Here is an 18,755-nt window from a genome sequence, read left to right as displayed (position 1 = left end):
TCGTACCGATTTCAAAATATTTCTTTAAAGATTTTCTTCCATACCAGTGTTTTTAGTTTATGATCAGGCTGTGGGGAAGTTTACTGAATATCTGATTACGTAATTTGGATGGCTGTAATTTTTAAAGTTTTGAGCGAGTATTCCAGTTAAACGGAAGGAATTTTAGTTTGTATGTTATGCGTTACATTTAACAAAGCTTAAGTAGCTTAGGTATTTATTCATTTATCCTCTTAAGTAATACCAGAAAAAGAAAAAAGAAGGTATTTAGTCAAACCCGCAGGTCGGTTTATTGGTGAACTCGTCATGAATTTTGAAGTCGAAAGTTCTTAGGTTCAAATCCTAGTATAAGCAGTTACTTTAGTACGGATTTGAATATTTGATCTTGAATACCGGTATTGTTTGTTAGTGGGTTTTAATTAACCATACATCTCAGGGATGGTCAACCTGAGACTATACAAGACTACACTTCATTTACATTCATACATATCCTCTGAAGTAATACCTTACGTTGGTTCTGGAGGCTAAACAGAAAAAAAAGAAAAAGGTGTTTACTCGAAACTTGATTATCTTAAGAATAGATGTTATTTGAAAAAATTTACGGAATAATCATAAAATTTGAAATCTTTTTCTCGATGAATTTTATAGATCTTCTCCAAATTTTGAAGCGCTTTAGATTTTCGGTTTGAAAAAAAGATTTCTGCCGTCCATTATAACGTTTTTTTTTTCATTTTGCTATCCGCTTGATAACTTTTCATGAAAATCTGTTCAACAGTTCTGAAGTTAAGGAGGCATAAATCAACATACCATCCTACTACCGATTCGTCTATAGTTACAGGTTTATTAGCAACCAAAAGAAAAATATTCATTTTTTCCATTAAATAATTAGGTAAAATTCTTCATAAACATTTTTTTAAATTGAAAATTATAAAGGAATGATAATTAGATATTGTAAAAAGTTAATACGAAAAAAAACATGTTAATATTATTAATTAACTTAACCTAAATTAAACACTTATTACATTGTTTTAAGAAAACGTGCTATAATAATAAGTAAGTCAATGTACGTTACAAGGACGTTTCGTATCACAGCAGGTGGTACTTAATGTTAGTTTATTTATGTGTATATTGGAGCTGTGGAAGGGAGAACCCGTAATATACAACTATGTTACGTTGTGACGTCGTCGCTAATTACTTGCCCACAAGATCGACATCTTGCGGCTGTTTTTGTAAACAGCAGGAAATAATAATATTAATAAATCTCGTCGTGGTAAGGTTATACGTTTTTTTTTTTTACTATTTCTCTTATTTTATGTGATTTGTTATTATTGCAGTCGATTCTATCGCTATGTATAATTAATTTTATATTGTACATCTAATTAAAATCAGTTATTTACAACTGTAGTGTGCCGTAAAGATGATTTTTAGGTTACAAATTAAACTAAAAAAAGTGTGTTAAACCGGGTTTCGAAAAACACGCTAAAAATAAGAAATATTTTCTCTCATCTGATTCTATTTTCTCGAAGTCTATTAAAGTAAAACGATGTACTACAAAGCTAGTAACCCGTGATTTGACGCCGACATGAAAACTTCAGGATCGAAAAAATTATAAAAAAAGTTTTTTTTTAATATAATTTTTATTTAAAATATTGTTTGGTCTACAAAGAACGTTGCACTGGAGAAAAGGGTAATTTAAAAGAAACATCTTAGACGAGGAATTTGCGTTTTGGTAAAAGTACTGAAGAATTGCGGTGGACGATTTAAAGAAAATTCTACTGATCGTTAGCTAAGTAATTATGAATACGGGAAACCATATGAAGTTTGCCGTTTATTTTTAATACAAATATTCCTGCCAGTTTTTGTGTAAAAAGTACTTTTAATATAATAATGGCATCAGTTTGTTTATATAAGCGCCATAACGTTCTATTAGCACGCAGTGATGACGGCAAAAACCTATCCTCATATTTTTATATACAATTTTTTATTTCGCACATCTTACAATTAAGTTACCTGGAAAAAACTACGAACAACCTCAAGATTTCCTCTTGCACTATTATTTGGCGTTACAGCGCACGTAAGACTCAGGTTTCTAATATACTTGAGTTCCACTCCTTTCTAACGGCCATGTTCCTTCTCAAAGTTCTGAGGTCATTCACAGTATCCCTGATTTCATCCGCTCCTAGCCTCATCCCTCAGTTTATTTTTTCAATGACCTTCATCCCATTTCTTTCGTCACTCGCCCGCTCCAGATGTTACAACCGGCTTAGTTTTATCGTTTTAATTTACGTCACTATTTAAGGCCCGGTTGCCTATTTCAGCTCCCGTAAATCTCACGTTGGTATGTATCCTACATTTGAATTTCCACGTAACAGATGTTTTTCTTAATCTGATCGATTAATCTCTTATTCGTTCCAATAATATTTCACGGACAAAATTCATATATTAAATGTTTGTTTCAAGGTTAATCCTTTTCCTATTATTATTTTTATTTTATTATTCATTTCCGATTCTTATTACTCCATTCAAAATTCGGAGAATTTATCCCAAGATAATTTCGAGAAGAATTTCCTCTACAAAAAACAAGAAAAATCATTGAAATCAGTGCGTTTGGTCTTTGTACTTTTTCATTTCTTTTTCTTTTTTCATTAATTTTTACATCTTAATCTATTTACTTTTTTTATTCTGATCTTTTCTTTCTGAATTTTTTATTTTTTAAACTCCTTTCAACACAAACCTGTTTAGTCCTGGCGATGTTAAACGTAGTTCTTCGTTTTCTTCTTTATGAATCTTTAACGGTATTTCAATACATTTTAAAAATTTATTTCTCTTCTGTTTGCTATTTGACTATTATTTTATTTTATAATTCCAGAGTTGTTTTCAGTTAAATAATCGCGTAATTTTATTATTCTTTTTGATATTATGACCTGAATTTTTTGTTAATTAATTTTATCGTGTGCTTTTGGTTCATGATAAATATAGATATTTGAGTGGACCATATAGGGCAAAATTTTTGTCGAAAAACGTGCACCCCCTGATTTAAAAGTACTCTCAAAAACAAAATTTTTGACCCGTTGATGAACCCTTTCCGTTCGAAAAAAGTCATCCCCCACTCCACTTGAATTTTAAAGGGGATTTAACATGGGTTTTAGGTTATTTTCAAGTCGTTACGATATAGCGCTTGCAAGTTTCATCACAAAACTTCAAAAATAACGTATATAAGGGTTTTTGGGGTCGGAGAACACGAATTTGAAGTCAGAAACTTATTTTGACACATCACAACTGTCAAAATTGCTGTCAATCAATTGACAACTAGCGTTTTTATGTATAAAAATCAATGGTAGAAATTATAAATAACGTTAATAATGGTTTTCGAGTTCGGAGAACACGAATTTTAAGTTAAAAACTTATTTTGACCAGTTAAAACTGTCAAAATCGCTGCCAATTAATTGACAACTAACTTTTTTATGTAGAAAAATCAATGTTAGACATTACAAACAACGATAATTAGGGTTTTTGGGGTCGGAGAACACGAATTTGAAGTGAAAAAATTGTTTTGAAACATTAAAACTGTTGAAGTCGTTGTCAATTAAAAAAATCTGAAGGATAGATTCAAAAAGATCAACTCTCATTTTATTTAAAAAATTTTATATTCATGTATATAATTATTCAAATAATGTTGTTAAAATTTTATGATTTCTATTTCTATTATTATATTAATTACATATGTAATGTAATTATATACATTTGGATGTTTTTTGCGATGATCATTTACAATTTGTAGTATATCTTGCAATTGACTTTCATCTCTAGTGAATTTTCATCTAAATTCTTTCACCAACTTAACCATTCTTTCTGAGCAGTCATTGACGACCTTTAGATTTTTAACACAATTCAAAGCAGCCAAACAATCTTCTTTTTCGCTCCACTTACATCAATTTCTAGAAAGCTAGTCGCAAGTTCGAATCGTTTAAAAAAATTCAAGGACTCCGTGTTGACAAAAAAGTCGATTTCTTTGTTTAACAATTCGTTAACATTTTTAGTTTCGTAGCGTTTCGTGTGAGCAGGTTCGTTATAATAATCACAATCATCATCTGTCGCAGATAATAAATTTTCGTAAGTTTCACCCGAAATTGCTAGTTTTTCAACCATTTTCAGTTTTAATTTAGTTGAGATGTCTTCATCAAAAAGCTAGCCAAAATGAGTTGTTTTACTTCAAATTCGTGTTCTCCGACCCCAAAAACCCTTATATACGTTATTTTTTAAGTTTTGTGATGAAACATGCTAGCGCTATATCGTCACGACTTGAAAATAACCTAAAACCCATGTTAAATCCCCTTTAAAATTCAAGTGGAGTGGGGGATGACTTTTTCGAACGGAAAGGGTTCATCAACGCGTCAAAAATTTTCTTTTTAAGAGTACTTTTAAATCAGGGGGTACACGTTTTTCGACAAAAATTTTGACCTATTTGGACCACTCTAATTTAGATATACCTTATTATTTCTACCGGTAACACATTTTCGTCGTAATGAAATGTAGGTCGTCTGCGGAAAACCTTGTAGTAATTCTGTTTCGTAGTTATCTATCCGATCGTGGAACATACAGTCGATCTCAAAAATTTCATAGCAAATATTTTTATCGAATCAAATGCGTCATCGATCAGCTTTTATATTTTAATATTGCCGTATTTAATCTATTAATTTTTTTCTTTTTTTTCCCTTATTTATTTAATCTCTTGATTCCGTGCGTTTGTTTCCTTTTTTGTAGGTACTTTTTATTAAGCTGTTTTATTTTTACGACATCTTTTTTTTTAAATTGTGTTATTTTAATTCTTCGTTATAAAGTAATGTGTGTTACGTAATAAACTGTATCCGGTATTAAACTAATATTGTTTCAGTGAATTTATTTTTATAAATTTTTTCTACCGTTGTTTGTTTCTTAATATTTGTCATTTTATAAACTTATTAAATTATTATGAATTTCCTTTTACTTTACACTTGGTATTTCCCTTGCTTAGTGATAATTATTATTTAATCGTTTTAATAGATATAACTTAATTAATCAAGTATGGGAACCCGTAAATTACATTTTACCATTTAAAATGTAGAAAAATAAAATTTTGTAAGTGCTCCTACCTCGATTTATTTTTCGGTGCGAGATCTTCCCTTGGGGTGTTACCATAGGCCACCTTTGTAATTAGCAGTGAAAAATATATTGGGATAATTTTGACTAGGGTTTGTTGCCTAAAGTTTTTTACGTCCTCTTTTTTTTCAGTTCCTTTAAAATGATCTCACAACCCCGTTACTCTTTATTGTTTGGGGGTTTAATTGTTCTCGTACCGAAAATTAGATCGTTTTGAAGCAGGTGCATCTGTTATTCTATTTTGCCATACCTGTGCATACAGTGAAATTTTTGTGCAGGACCTACCTCAATAGTTTTGCGTCAATCTCTCTTTGTGTGCGGGCGCGCGCGTTCGTACTTGTATAAAAATGTTGAGAAATATTTTAAAAAAACATTAAAACAAATGACAGTTGTTGCAAATCACTGGTCCGTCGGTTAAAATATGACAAGGGAGTGTCTGTACATTTATGTAGAAAGCTGTCCCGGATTCGCGCGCGCGTTTCGGAAATTCCTCCTACCGTGTTGACAACATTGCCTTTATAACGCCAAACTACCGCTTTCACATTCTTAATTATCGCCTGCGGTTGTTTCTGACTTAACACGTTTAAGATTTAACATTAGGCCGAATGTAATTGACATAATCTGTTGCACGAATAAATACGTTACTTTATCTGCGGCATTCGTACGTGCATTCTGTATATAAAAAGTATTTATGTTCTCGTTAAGTACACAGATGTATGTTTTTAAATAATATGAAAATATATATGTTTGTCATACGTCAGAATATTCATTATTTAATAATTAAAATGTAAAAAGGAGTATGGAAATTACGGTCGTTCAACTTGAATTAGTATTTTGCTTTTAAATGAACAGAATGAAAGTGCGATAAATAAGAAGAAATTGTATAATTAGCATGCATAATTTCATCATTAGCGTACATGATATTCTAAAATCACCACACCTTTTAAAGTTTAAATTAACAAATGACAACTTTTTAAATATATTTATAATAAACGTTTTGCAAAATTTTTATAATTGATTTTTTCAGTCGGTTTTCTTCTTTTTTTCCGGTTGTAATAATTAATCAAATCTTGTCTAAGCCTCGTTTCAAAATCGACCGTATTTATTAACTTAAGAAGAAATATTTTATCTACTAATTTCTGTTTGATTTTCGTCAACTTTTGAAACATCGATAACATCATTTTATTTTTGGGTGCGTGTTAAGGCATAGAAGTGCGGATAGCGTATATCTTTTGAATACGCATCAAAGTATAAATATAGTTTGTGCCGCTAAATCAAAACTTAAAAATATTTCTTATAAATTGCGAAACATAAAAAGTTAAGTTTTTTATCTTATTAAAGTTATACCGTTTTTTTATTAATTTTTTTAATGAAATACTCTTAGAACGGGAAGAAAACATTACAATAATAAAGATATTTAAAATAGAATTAATCTATTAAAGATTATTAATAAAGATGATCCCTACTCCATTAATGTTTTCAAATTTCGAATAAAGTAGATGGATTTGCCAGATGTCTGACCGGTATAAAATTTGTTTAATTTTTATTTATTATTAACGGCATTATAAAGTTCTACTATCGCATAAACAGGCAAGAAAGAGGGTGTATAAACTTTATGTGTCTTTAAGCTCTTTATCCCCGTAATTTTTACAGATTTCCTTCAATAATTTTAAATTCTGTAGAATCACGCAGAAAAGTTCAAAATGTTTTATTATATGGAATAATATACAATTTTTCCTATCAAATGATAACTTTGCCTAAATAGATAAAATGATTGTGGTTCGCTTCAGAACCGGTTACAAGCTTCCAATTATCAAAGCTCATGGTTATAATTTTACTACGAATAATAACGGAAGTGATTGTAAATTTTTGCAAATGTGGATGAATTTAAATATTTAGGAATTACTTTAGATAGTAAATTAAAATGGAAAAGTCATATAACAAATCTACAAAAAAATTTAAAATCGGTACTAGTAAATTTTGCTATCTCAGTGGTATATTATTTTCAAATATAATGATTTTTTATGAAATTCAATGTATGAATCGTTAATTACGTATGGAGTTGAAGTATGGGGTTCAACGGCAAGACTCAAAAATAGAGTAATTAAAATAATTTTAAGTAAAGACCGTCGGATGGTAGGAAAGAAAAACTACTTTAATACTGTATCAACACCTACCACCTGTAGGATTTTATTGGTTAATACTGATATCTACGATGTGTGTGAGAAAAGTAATGAGATTGGTAACACTGCGAGCGATCTGGCAACACTTTGTCTACCGATCTGTGCTAGACCGGTTTGTTCGTCCCATCCACATGCTCAGTACGAGTTTCAACTCCGTTCAGTTAACACATTTTTGACAGCGACATCAGTGAAGTTGTGTTTTTGTCGTGCGTTACGAAAATGGAGCATAGGAATTTAGAGTGACGTTGCGCAATCAAGTTTTGTGGTTAACTTGGGGAATCCGCGAGTGTGACTTTTGAAAAATTGAAACAGGCCTATGGGGAACATAGCTTATCAAGAGCACAAGTTTCCCGCCGGCACAAATCATTTTCGAAAAGCTGAGAACATGTTGAAGATCAACCTCGCTCAGGGAGAACTTCGACTTCAAAATCTGACGAAAACGTTGAGCGTGTGAGGGTTCTTGTGAGATCAGACCATCGTTTAACAATTAGGATGAAAAGTTAAATTAAGACACTTTCACCGTTCATCAAATTTTGACAGACGATTTGGACATGCAAAAGGTTTGTGCGGAATCGGTGCCGAAAAAACTCACAACAGAACAGAAGGACAATCGAAGAAACGTGTGCGTTGATCTTCTTGAGAGGATCTACTACGACCAAGAATTCTTCAATGGTGTTATCACAGGTGATGAATCCTGGATATTTGAGTACGATCCTGAAACAAAGCGAAGAGCGGCACACTTCGCCATCTTCTCGACCGAAAAAATGTAGAATGAGCAAATCAAAGATCAAAACCGTGCTGATTTGCTTTTTTGACAGTGGGGGTATCGTGCATAAAGAATTTGTTCCTCTAGGACAAACTGTCAACCGAGTGTTTTACAAAGGTGTCCTTGAAAGGCTCAGGAAAAGAGTGATTCGCGTGAGACCAGACATTGCAGACAAGTGGATGCTTCATCATGAAAATGCCCCGTGTCACACGGGCATTTCCATCATGGAATTTTTTACCTCAAAACGCATGTCTACAGTTCCTCAACCCCCCTATTCACCTGATTTGAGTCCTTGTGACTTTTTCCTTTCCCCGAAATTGAAACATGTCTTAAAAGGACGTCATTTTGGAACTCTGGAGAACATTCAAAAGACTGTGACCGACCAGTTAAAAGCCTTACCAGTTGAAGCCTTCCAGTGCTGCTACCAGGAGTGGGAACAACGACTCCTCCGGTGTATAGCTGCTGCCCAAGGGAACTACTTTGAAGGGGATAATATTGCTTGAAAAAAAAAAATAAAAACTTTGGTAAGTAAAAAGTCAGTCTCATTACTTTTCTCACACACCTCGTATGTTCCGTATGAAAAATGAATTATAACAAAAAAATTATTGGTCGATCTAGGTGTAAAGACGTATTTGGTGTTTCTAATTATAATAATTTATATGTAGAGAGCCATTGAAAGTTATTCCCAGTTTAAATAATATGTTATCAAAATAAATAAAAGATATGACACATTATAATTTGTGTAGGAAATAAGTATTTCGGTGGCTAGCTTCTGAAAAAGTGGTTCTGCTTCACAACGGTAACAAATATCCTTCGATACCAATCGCTTATGATATTAATTTGAAAGAGACATACGATGTGATGAAAGACGTTCTTGAAAAAATAAATTATAAAAAACATAGCTGGAACATATGTGGTGATTTGAAAGTTATAGCTATTTTGTAGGCATGCAGATAGGCTATACTAAGTACATGTGTTTTCTTTGCGAATGGGACAGCCGAGCTAGGGATAGACATTATATTACCAAAGCGTGGAAGAAACTTAACTTCAAATGGGAAAAATATTATTCATGAGCCCCTCATGAATAATATTGAACCCAAAAAAGTATTTTTATCCACTTTCCATATCAAGCTAGGACCAATGAAAAGTTTTTTAAAAGCAATGAAGAAGGATAGTCCCGAATCTTCGTACATCAGGCAGAAATTTTCGAATGTCAGTAAAGGAAAAATTAAAAAAGGAGTGTTTGTTGATCCTGAAATAAGAGAGTTGGTCAAAGATGATGTATTTAACTCGATGTTAAATAGTGTAGAAAGTGCAGCTTGGGCTTCATTTAAAGACATTTGCAAAAATATTCTCGCCAAACAAAAATCGGACAATTACCACGATATTGTTAATCAACTTCTTACTTCACACAGACCTGTAATATCTTTGAAAATACGTTTCCTCCACTCCAAACTTGTTTTTCGACACCAGTGGCAGATCGTAGATAAAAATTAGTGGGAGTACTGCTCCAGTAATTTTTTAAAGACTTTTCAAGGCCAAGCTTAAAGTTTAATGTAAAATGAAAGAACCGAAGAAAATGAATCAAATAAAATAGCTGGAAGCAGGATAAAAATCTGATTCTACACTTTATCACATTAAACAAAACGGGTCACGTTTTTAACCACATTCTGCTTAAAAACCGTATTCGATTTAACCGAATAAATAATAAAATGTCAATAAGAGTAATTCTTATCATTATCTGGCACAAAATTCCAACCAATCGTATTCTTTCTTTTCTAACCAATCATAAGGTGAGAGCAATTCTTATCATTATCGAACACAAAATTCCAACCAATCGTATTCCTTATTTTCTAACCAATCATAAGGTGAGAGCAATTCTTATCATTATCGAACACAAAATTCCAACCAATCGTATTCCTTATTTTCTAACCAGTCATAAGGTGAGAGCAATTCTTATCATTATCGAACACAAAATTCCAACCAATCGTATTCCTTATATCATAAGGTGAGAGCAATTCTTATCATTATCGAACACAAAATTCCAACCAATCGTATTCCTTATTTTCTAACCAATCATAAGGTGAGAGCAATTCTTATCATTATCGAACACAAAATTCCAACCAATCGTATTCTTTATTTTCTAACCAATCATAAGGTGAGAGCAATTCTTATCATTATCGAACACAAAATTCCAACCAATCGTATTCCTTATTTTCTAACCAATCATAAGGTGAGAGCAATTCTTATCATTATGGAATACAAAATTCCAACCAATCGTATTCCTTATTTTCTAACCAATCATAAGGTGAGAGCAATTCTTATCATTATCGAACACAAAATTCCAACCAATCGTATTCCTTATATCATAAGATGAGAGCAATTCTTATCATTATCGAACACAAAATTCCAACCAATCGTATTCCTTATTTTCTAACCAATCATAAGGTGAGAGTAATCCTTATCATTATCAGGCACAAAAATCCAACCAATCGTATTCTTTATTTTCTAACCAATCATAAGGTGAGAGTAATTTTTATCATTATCGGGCACATAATTTCAACCAATCGTATTCTTTATTTTCCAACCAATCATAAGGTGTGGGTATTTCTTCATATTATATCTACCGTCTACTCATTATCACGCTTGTTCTGAATTTAAAAACCATATAAACTGAAATACGATTTGTGATTTTTAATATGAATTTTTTTGGTAGTGTTTATTCTGCTGAGTGAAAATTTCTTCAATGAAATTCAATACTACACAGTTCGCGATGCGTTTAGTCATTAAGTTATTAATATTTGTGGAAAAAAAGCATACAGTAACATCAAAAGCAAACTAATGTTATATTTCATCAATATTCTCTTATTAAAAAAAAGAAGAGAAATCCAGTTGTAACTAAGGAAACTATTAAACGTAATAAACATAAAACTTTTCCTAAAACAAAATATAAACAATAAATATATTTATTGAACGGAAATGGTAACAATTTGGATGTGAAAATTGAAACCGTTTCTAATAGGAAATTAATATTTTGCCTGAAAACATTTCCTTTTTGCAGGTGAAAAAAAACTGGGTTATATATAAAAATACAGTAAGTATCGTTTATAGTGACATCGAATAAAATGACATATCGGATATAGTGACCAAAAAGATAACTCTTGGTAGGCTGTTAATACATAAATATAGTTTATAATTAAATTGGTTGTAGGGACATATCAGTTATTATGACTACTGCAATGCAACAATTTATCGTTTCTAATGATGGACTGAAGTGATTGGTCATTTTCTACAGAAATAGTTTGACGGTTAAAACGAGTCACCTTTTCCTTTTTACCTGCATGTACTATAGTTTAATAACTGTAGTACAGGCATGTACTATAGTTTAATAACTATAATACAAGCATGTACCATAGTGTACACTTTTTACCATACCTTTTTTATAGTTTTATAACTATAGTACATGCACGTACTATAATTCACTATAGTACATGCAGGTACTATAGTTGAAGTTTTCTTATCTTCTTCATATACTAGATTATTGTACACTGAACCAGCCACATTCGGCAGTTATTAATATTTTGCTGTGAGCGTATCATATCGTGCGGGTACAGTATTTTATTTTACGTATCCTGACTAATTCATTCGATAGTGATTTAATTATGACCGAAAAACATTCACCATAGAGGAAAAAGCGCATTATCTGGCAGTTATAGAATGGTGAAACTAATAACGACATCGCCCAAGAATTACGCGTAGGTCATTCGACAATATCGGTGATATGGAAGTACCGTGAAAAAATTAAGAAAAATTTTGAAACAAATTCTATGAAATAAAAAAAAAACTGTTTGTATATTTGCTTGTTTCGTAAATATCTTGACATCGGCACCACCTAACGAGCCCATTTTTAAAAAAAAATATTTATTTTCACGTAACTCGTCATTGTTGATTTTAATTAATATTAATTCCAAGTAGCGTATTTTCTGATTTGAAAATAATTATTTATAACAATTATTGCTTCATTTTTTTTACAATTTTTTTTTCAATATAATGTATTACGTAAAATTAAATTAAAATATTAAAAATATGTAGAACAACTCTGCGAAATTATTATACATGAAAAAAAAAACAAAGTAGAAAAAATAATATATCTTTTACTAGTATGCAGTTGCTATACGTTTTATTATATAAAAAAAGCTGTTGCGTAAAAATAAAAAAAAACGAGTTCAAACATTACGAAAATATTTTTTTTTATGGTTTGTTGAATAAGTCAGAGTTTGTTTAATTCGTAATATATCAAGAGATATTTGTTATAGGTTACATCCATACATCTCCATTCTCTAATTAATATGCATAAACAAATAAAGATAGAACTATGCTTCTCGTTTTATAAGTATATTAGAATTTTAATTTCGCATAATTAAATTACATATTATTGTTATATAGTGAAAGTTTATTTGTATAACAATTTTTCGTTAGACTATTATTATCTGTATTTTTCGTTTTAATTCTTTGAACATGTTTGTTCCTGTTCAAGGTCATCGTAGTTCTAGTAACGAGCGCGAAGCATGGAATTATTGTCAACGGCTTTAATTACAAGTTTGTTAATAATTAAACGTTTTTAAAGAATGTACGGTTACTCACTACAAGTAAATTTTTTTTATTTTGATGATGGCTTTACAAATGTCCTCAACATATATTCCCAACTGAATGTCTGTAATTTCTAATGTATAATTTAATGTATCAGATTTCCTCTGGAGCCGGTTCGTTATATTTTTAAATTAAATATTTGTATTGTTATTTCAAATATATATTTTATATATGTTAGATTTAAAGTAGATAATTTTTAAAACACGTACTTTTTTAACTCGTGATTTATACGAGTTTCAATAGAATATAATTAAGAAAAGAAAGAAAATTCTTTACTAAATAACTTTAAAGCATATCTAAGAGGCTGCAATGTATATTTCACATTTATTTCGAATAGCCGTTTAGCAGATTATTTAAGCTTCACATTCTTTAGTTAAGCTGTATTATTAAACTTAATTTCTACGGTCTACTGTCTCCAGAACGTCTAGTTTATAATTTCTTTGATATAATTATCAATAAAAAAATAATTATAATTAAGTACATTCTGTTTCAAGTTTTTCACACACGTTTCTTATTTATGAAGCGCTAGGATCGTTCTGCAATGTGACTTTTCAATCTATTCTTCGTCTGAGGGAACTGCCTGCGCTATGTCGCGTGGAGCGAGGTCAGAACTGTAGGGAGGATGCTCGAACAGTTTTATTCCAGTGCTGGCCAAACAGTCGGAGAAAATTTTGAAGAGGTGCACCGGAGCGTTATAGCGGTGAAGAAACTACGTGTTCATCCTTGAGTTTGGGCGCAGCTTCTTGATTGCTTCGACAACTTTAGAAAAGCATTCCTCGGTCTTTGGTGGTTAGATTTTAATTACCCAAATATCTCAGGAACGTCGATCTGAGACTGTACAAGACTACGCTTCATTTACATTCATACATATCATCCTCTGAAGTAATATCTTACGGTGGTTCCGGAGATTAAACAGAAAAAGGTATTCCTTGGTAAACCACTTCCCTGAAGCTGTGTTGTAGGTTTCCAACAAAACTAGCTGTAAAACCTCTCTTATATTAAAACATACGGCCGCTATTCTGTTCTTCACGGATCTGTATTTCGAACAGCCACACTTTGTTTTGAGCTTTGGCCCCCGGATATCATAATAGTAAAGCAAATTTCAGCCACCACTGTACCGCTCACGTGAGAATATTTCCCATTTCACGGAACCGTGAAACACGACCTGCCATCTGATCGGCGGTCCAGGTTATGCGGCAATCAAACGATACAAAGCTTTCTAACTTGAAGGTGATTTCACAGAATAGCACAAACTGGTGGATTAATGGCCAAGGATACCTCTATTTGGCGATAGGTCACGCGCCTGTCTGTCTCAAGAATTTTTCGTACTGTAGCAATGTTATAGATGAAGACGGTCGACCTGACGTTGGAGCGTCATCAAAGCCAAAATTTCCTCTTTCAAACTCTCGGTACCACCTAAATTATTTTTGTACGATGAGAACAATCCTCTCCAAGAACAGGAGTCATTTCATCTAAACACGGATCAATACTTAACCTAACTGCACAATTGCCCGGTATTCAATTTTCGACCAGGACGATATCACTTCCTCTTTTTACTAACACAGCTAAAAAGAAAATGACCTTGAGATAGTTAGTAGAGCGGATACAGTGCAGGTTACGACCGGTCTAAACACGCGCTAACTTGTAACCGCCTGTGATGATCTGTTCCATGTACTCCCCAAAACTTTCCTAGTGTCCTTGTAAATACTAATAGAGTAATAAATATTTTTAAAAAACATTTGCGCACAGTTTCTTGAAATTAATTTTCTTTAAAAACTGACTGTTCTTGTATCGTAGTTTTTCTAAACATTTTATTTTTCATAATTGTAAATTTTTTTTTACAGCTGCCCACAATTTGATAGAATATTGTTCTTTATTATTATTGTAATTTGTCATTCAGTGTATTTCTTCCCAATTTACGTTTTCGAAATTAATTATTTTTATGTTGTACAACGTCAAACATTTCTTTGCTATTAACGGTATAAATTTCTTTGATGTTTAAAGCACGATCTCCTCTAGTGCTATCTGTTTGTGACAGTTGTGACAAACATACCCCGATTTTTTGTAGGATTCTTCCCTTTGCTTTTATGAAAAATTCTGATGTCAGTTGTTAATGTAACTTCTAAGACATTTTAATACTTTTGTTGTTATTGAAGAATAAATACTATTAATTATTTAAAAGTAAACAGAAATTGAAAATTGTTTTGTGAAAAAATTGTGTTTTTCGTATTGTAACCAGTATAACAGTGCGTTAAACTCGGCTAAGATACATAGAGTACGTTGCTATAAACGATTCTAATCTAAATTATATATATATATAAATCGTTTTTAAAAACTTTTAACTCAACATATCTTGGCCATTTATCACCAAAATTGAGCAATTCTACTTTTATTCTAATTTCTTGATAATTGGCTTTTAAATATTTTTTGAGTCATTTTTTTTATTTAATGGCCATTTAACGTAAAATATTAAGCCTCCAACTAAGCCTCGCGTTCTGTATTAGCTATTTCATGTAATGCGAGACAAATATTGAAAAATCATAAATTTTATTTCTGTTTAAAAATGGACGATTTAATCCAAAGATTTAATAAATTGCAATTTGATAGCGCTAATACATATTGCCTTTCTACCAATTCAAATTAAAGAAGAATTTAGATTCGGAGTAACAGTACAAGGTGAAAAAATAAAGATGCTACGTTTTGCTGATGATATAGTAATTCTAGCCGAGAATAAAAGGGATTTAGAAGAAACAATGAACGGCATAGATGAAGTCCTACGCAAGAACTATCGCGTGAAAATAAACAAGAACAAAACAAAAGTAATGAAATGTAGTAGAAATAACAAAGATGGACCGCTGAATGTGAAAATAGGAGGAGAAAAGATTATGGAGGTACAAGAATTTTGTTATTTGGGAAGTAGAATTACTAAAGATGGACGAAGCAGGAGCGATATAAAATGCCGAATAGCACAAGCGAAACGAGCCTTCAGTCAGAAATATAATTTGTTTACATCAAAAATTAATTTAAATGTCAGGAAAAGATTTTTGAAAGTATATGTTTGGAGTGTCGCTTTATATGGAAGTGAAACTTGGACGATCGGAGTATCTGAGAAGAAAAGATTAGAAGCTTTTGAAATGCGGGGCTATAGGAGAATGTTAAAAATCAGACGGATGGATAAAGTGATAAATGAAGAGGTATTGCGACAAATAGATGAAGAAAGAAGCATTTGGAAAAATATAGTTAAAAGAAGAGAAAGACTTATAGGCCACATACTAAGGCATCCTGGAATAGTCGCTTTAATATTGGAAGGACAGGTAAAGGAAAAAATTGTGTAGGCAGGCCACGTTTGGAATATGTAAAACAAATTGTTAGGGATGTAGGATGTAGGGGGTATACTGAAATGAAACGACTAGCACTAGATAGGGAATCTTGAAGAGCTGCATCAAACCAGTCAAATGACTGAAGACAAAAAAAAAAACAATTTAAATTGTACAGCCTGCACTAGTCGTTTAAAGTACGGCAACAAAATTGTTAGTGTAAATTTCGGGAAAAAAGAAGGGAGAAAAGTTATACTTAAATTGAATGGATGGAATTTTACCTTTTAAACGTATATTTAGCCCACCGGGCTGATTTAGTGGTAAAAACTCGTTGTCGTACAATCACATGTACACCTGATTTTCGAAGTCGAAGGTTCTGAGGTTCAAATTGCAGCAAAAGTTAGTTACATTTATACGGATTTGAAAAGTAGTCGGTGGACATCGGTGTACTTTAGTAGTTCTTTCTCTTTTTCCTGTTTATCCTCCGGGAATTACCGTTCAGGTAATACTACTTAGAGGTATTACTTCACAGGATGAATGAGTATGATATCTATCAGTGTAAATGAAGTGTAATCTTATACAGTTTCAGTTCGACCATTCCTGAGGTGTGTGGTTAATTGAAATCCAACCATCAAAGAACACCGGTATCCACGGTCTACTATTCATATCCGTATAAAAGTAACTAACTCCCTTTACTAGGATTTGAACGCTGAACCTCTCGACATCCAAATCATCTGATTTGGGAAGACGCGTTCATCACTAGACCAACCCGGTGTGTACTTTGCTGGTTGGAGTTCAATTAACTAACGTCTCATAAATGGTCGGCTTGAGTCTACAAGACTATACATCATTTACTCGTCATACTTATCATCCTCATCTTATTGGTGGGCTATGGGGTTCCTGATTGTTCACTGGTTGAGCAGATTATAACGTACTTTCTAGCAATAATGATATGTATATTTAAAGATCTATTTGGTATATACACGGTTACTCGTATTTTCGACTGCGTCAGAGAAGGTTCTGGTTTGATTCCCGGGAAGTTTTAAAAAAATTTTAATCGGTAAACTCCAACGTTCCTAACTCATAACAGTACTAATGACGTAATAATCTTAGTGCTTGATCCAACTTAAAATTAAATTGTTTATTAAAAATGTAAATTACAATATTGTAAATCGGTCATTTATGATTACATTTATTATTAATTAATTATTTATTATCGTATATTGAGTAAGAGTATGCCGTTTATATTCCAGTGACATGTTTTACTGTAATGAATATTATTTAAAAGTCGGTAATTGCTTTTAAGAACAAATAGGAAATAATTGCTTTGCATATCAAGCGGAAATTTTGTAGATTGTTGAAAATCGGAACAGTTTACTTTTAATTTTGTAAACCATCATTCTCCATTAAACTTCATCGTTTGGTGATATGTTTGTATTTGAAATGAGGTCAATTGACGTTTTGTCGGTATTATTTTGCAAGTTAAGATTTTTAACGTTACTAAAAACATAGATATAATTTTCGCATTTTACAATCTTTAAAATTTTTTTTAATGGAACAATTTTTATTATTTTGTTTAAAATACATTTTGCAGCATTATTTTATATTTAATGAAACTGTTTCGTTCTTTTTAATTTATGAAGTATTGAGCAGGTTCAATGGTCGTTTTCGACGTGATGGCATTCCACAATTATTTCTGTAATAAGTGTGGAATAATTTTGTTGGATAAGCTGTTTTTTTATAATTAAAATAAAACGTTTATCATTTTTTTTTTTTTTTTTTGTTAAAAGTATTAACATTTACATCACAGCGAATCGCAATGAGGAACTGAAGCTTTTGTCGCTTTTGTTTTTTTTGCTAACAACTGTTGGTTTGATTAACTAATTCGTATTTTAAATAAAATTAACACAACTAAAGAAATACGTAATAAAAAAAAATCTAAATTGATCTACAAAGAAAAAAAAAGTTTTTTATTAAATTTTACTTTAGCCAAAAGAAAAATTTTTAAATAATTTGGTAAAGCGCGGGTTATTTGCGTTTCATACCTAAAAAAATTATATTTTGAGTTTATTTTTAAATGTACTATTTCTTTTTCTTTTGAAAAAATTCCACAATTTATTACAAATTTTCATTAATTTTGGCTGAATGTTTGTATATGTCGCAACGGTATTTAAGAAACCGGCTCGACCGAAATTTTGACTTCTACTACTCGTAGAGGTGGTAAATAGAAAGGCCGAAAATGAATATTCAGAATCAAGTTTAGATTTGAGTCTAACTTGTGATATTTTTAGTAACGACTCGTCCGTATGCAGTGGTATTCTAACTGTAGCTTCTGTTGCCTTTTTCATTGAAAATCTTATTCTCATTTAAATGAATGTAAATTCAGAGAATGTATCTGGTGGTAAATTATTTTTCTCTGAATGTTTTTGACGTAAAATCGATATTATTGGTACGTTCTGGGACTGGCCGACGTGGATTGAATTGTAACTGTACCTTTAACTACCTTTATTTCATTAAAAATCTGAATGAATATAAATTTTGAGAATGTATTTGCGAATATTCACCGTAAAATATTCGGCGCTCTGACTGTTTTCGACGTAAGGGAAATATTGTTATATTATGGAGCTAGATCTATTCACTCTGGGAAATCAACATCCGGTCGAAATTAAACAAACATGCCGGATACTTAGAAAAAAGCACGAG

At 31.6% G+C, this 18,755-nt stretch overlaps 1 protein-coding gene across 2 annotated transcripts in view; it reads left to right on the top strand.

Annotated features, from left to right (window-relative positions):
• The window catches only part of LOC142331760 (mitogen-activated protein kinase kinase kinase 11-like), a 532,753-nt gene that overhangs the window by 353,189 nt on the left and 160,809 nt on the right, over positions 1 to 18,755 (top strand). The gene's annotated exons all lie outside the window — the stretch shown is intronic.

Source organism: Lycorma delicatula, chromosome 10 (assembly GCF_047948215.1).
Source record: "Lycorma delicatula isolate Av1 chromosome 10, ASM4794821v1, whole genome shotgun sequence".
Taxonomy (NCBI): Eukaryota; Metazoa; Arthropoda; class Insecta; order Hemiptera; family Fulgoridae; genus Lycorma; species Lycorma delicatula.
The sequence above is the reverse complement of the archived record's forward strand: the minus strand, read 5'-3'. Positions and strand labels throughout refer to the sequence as shown.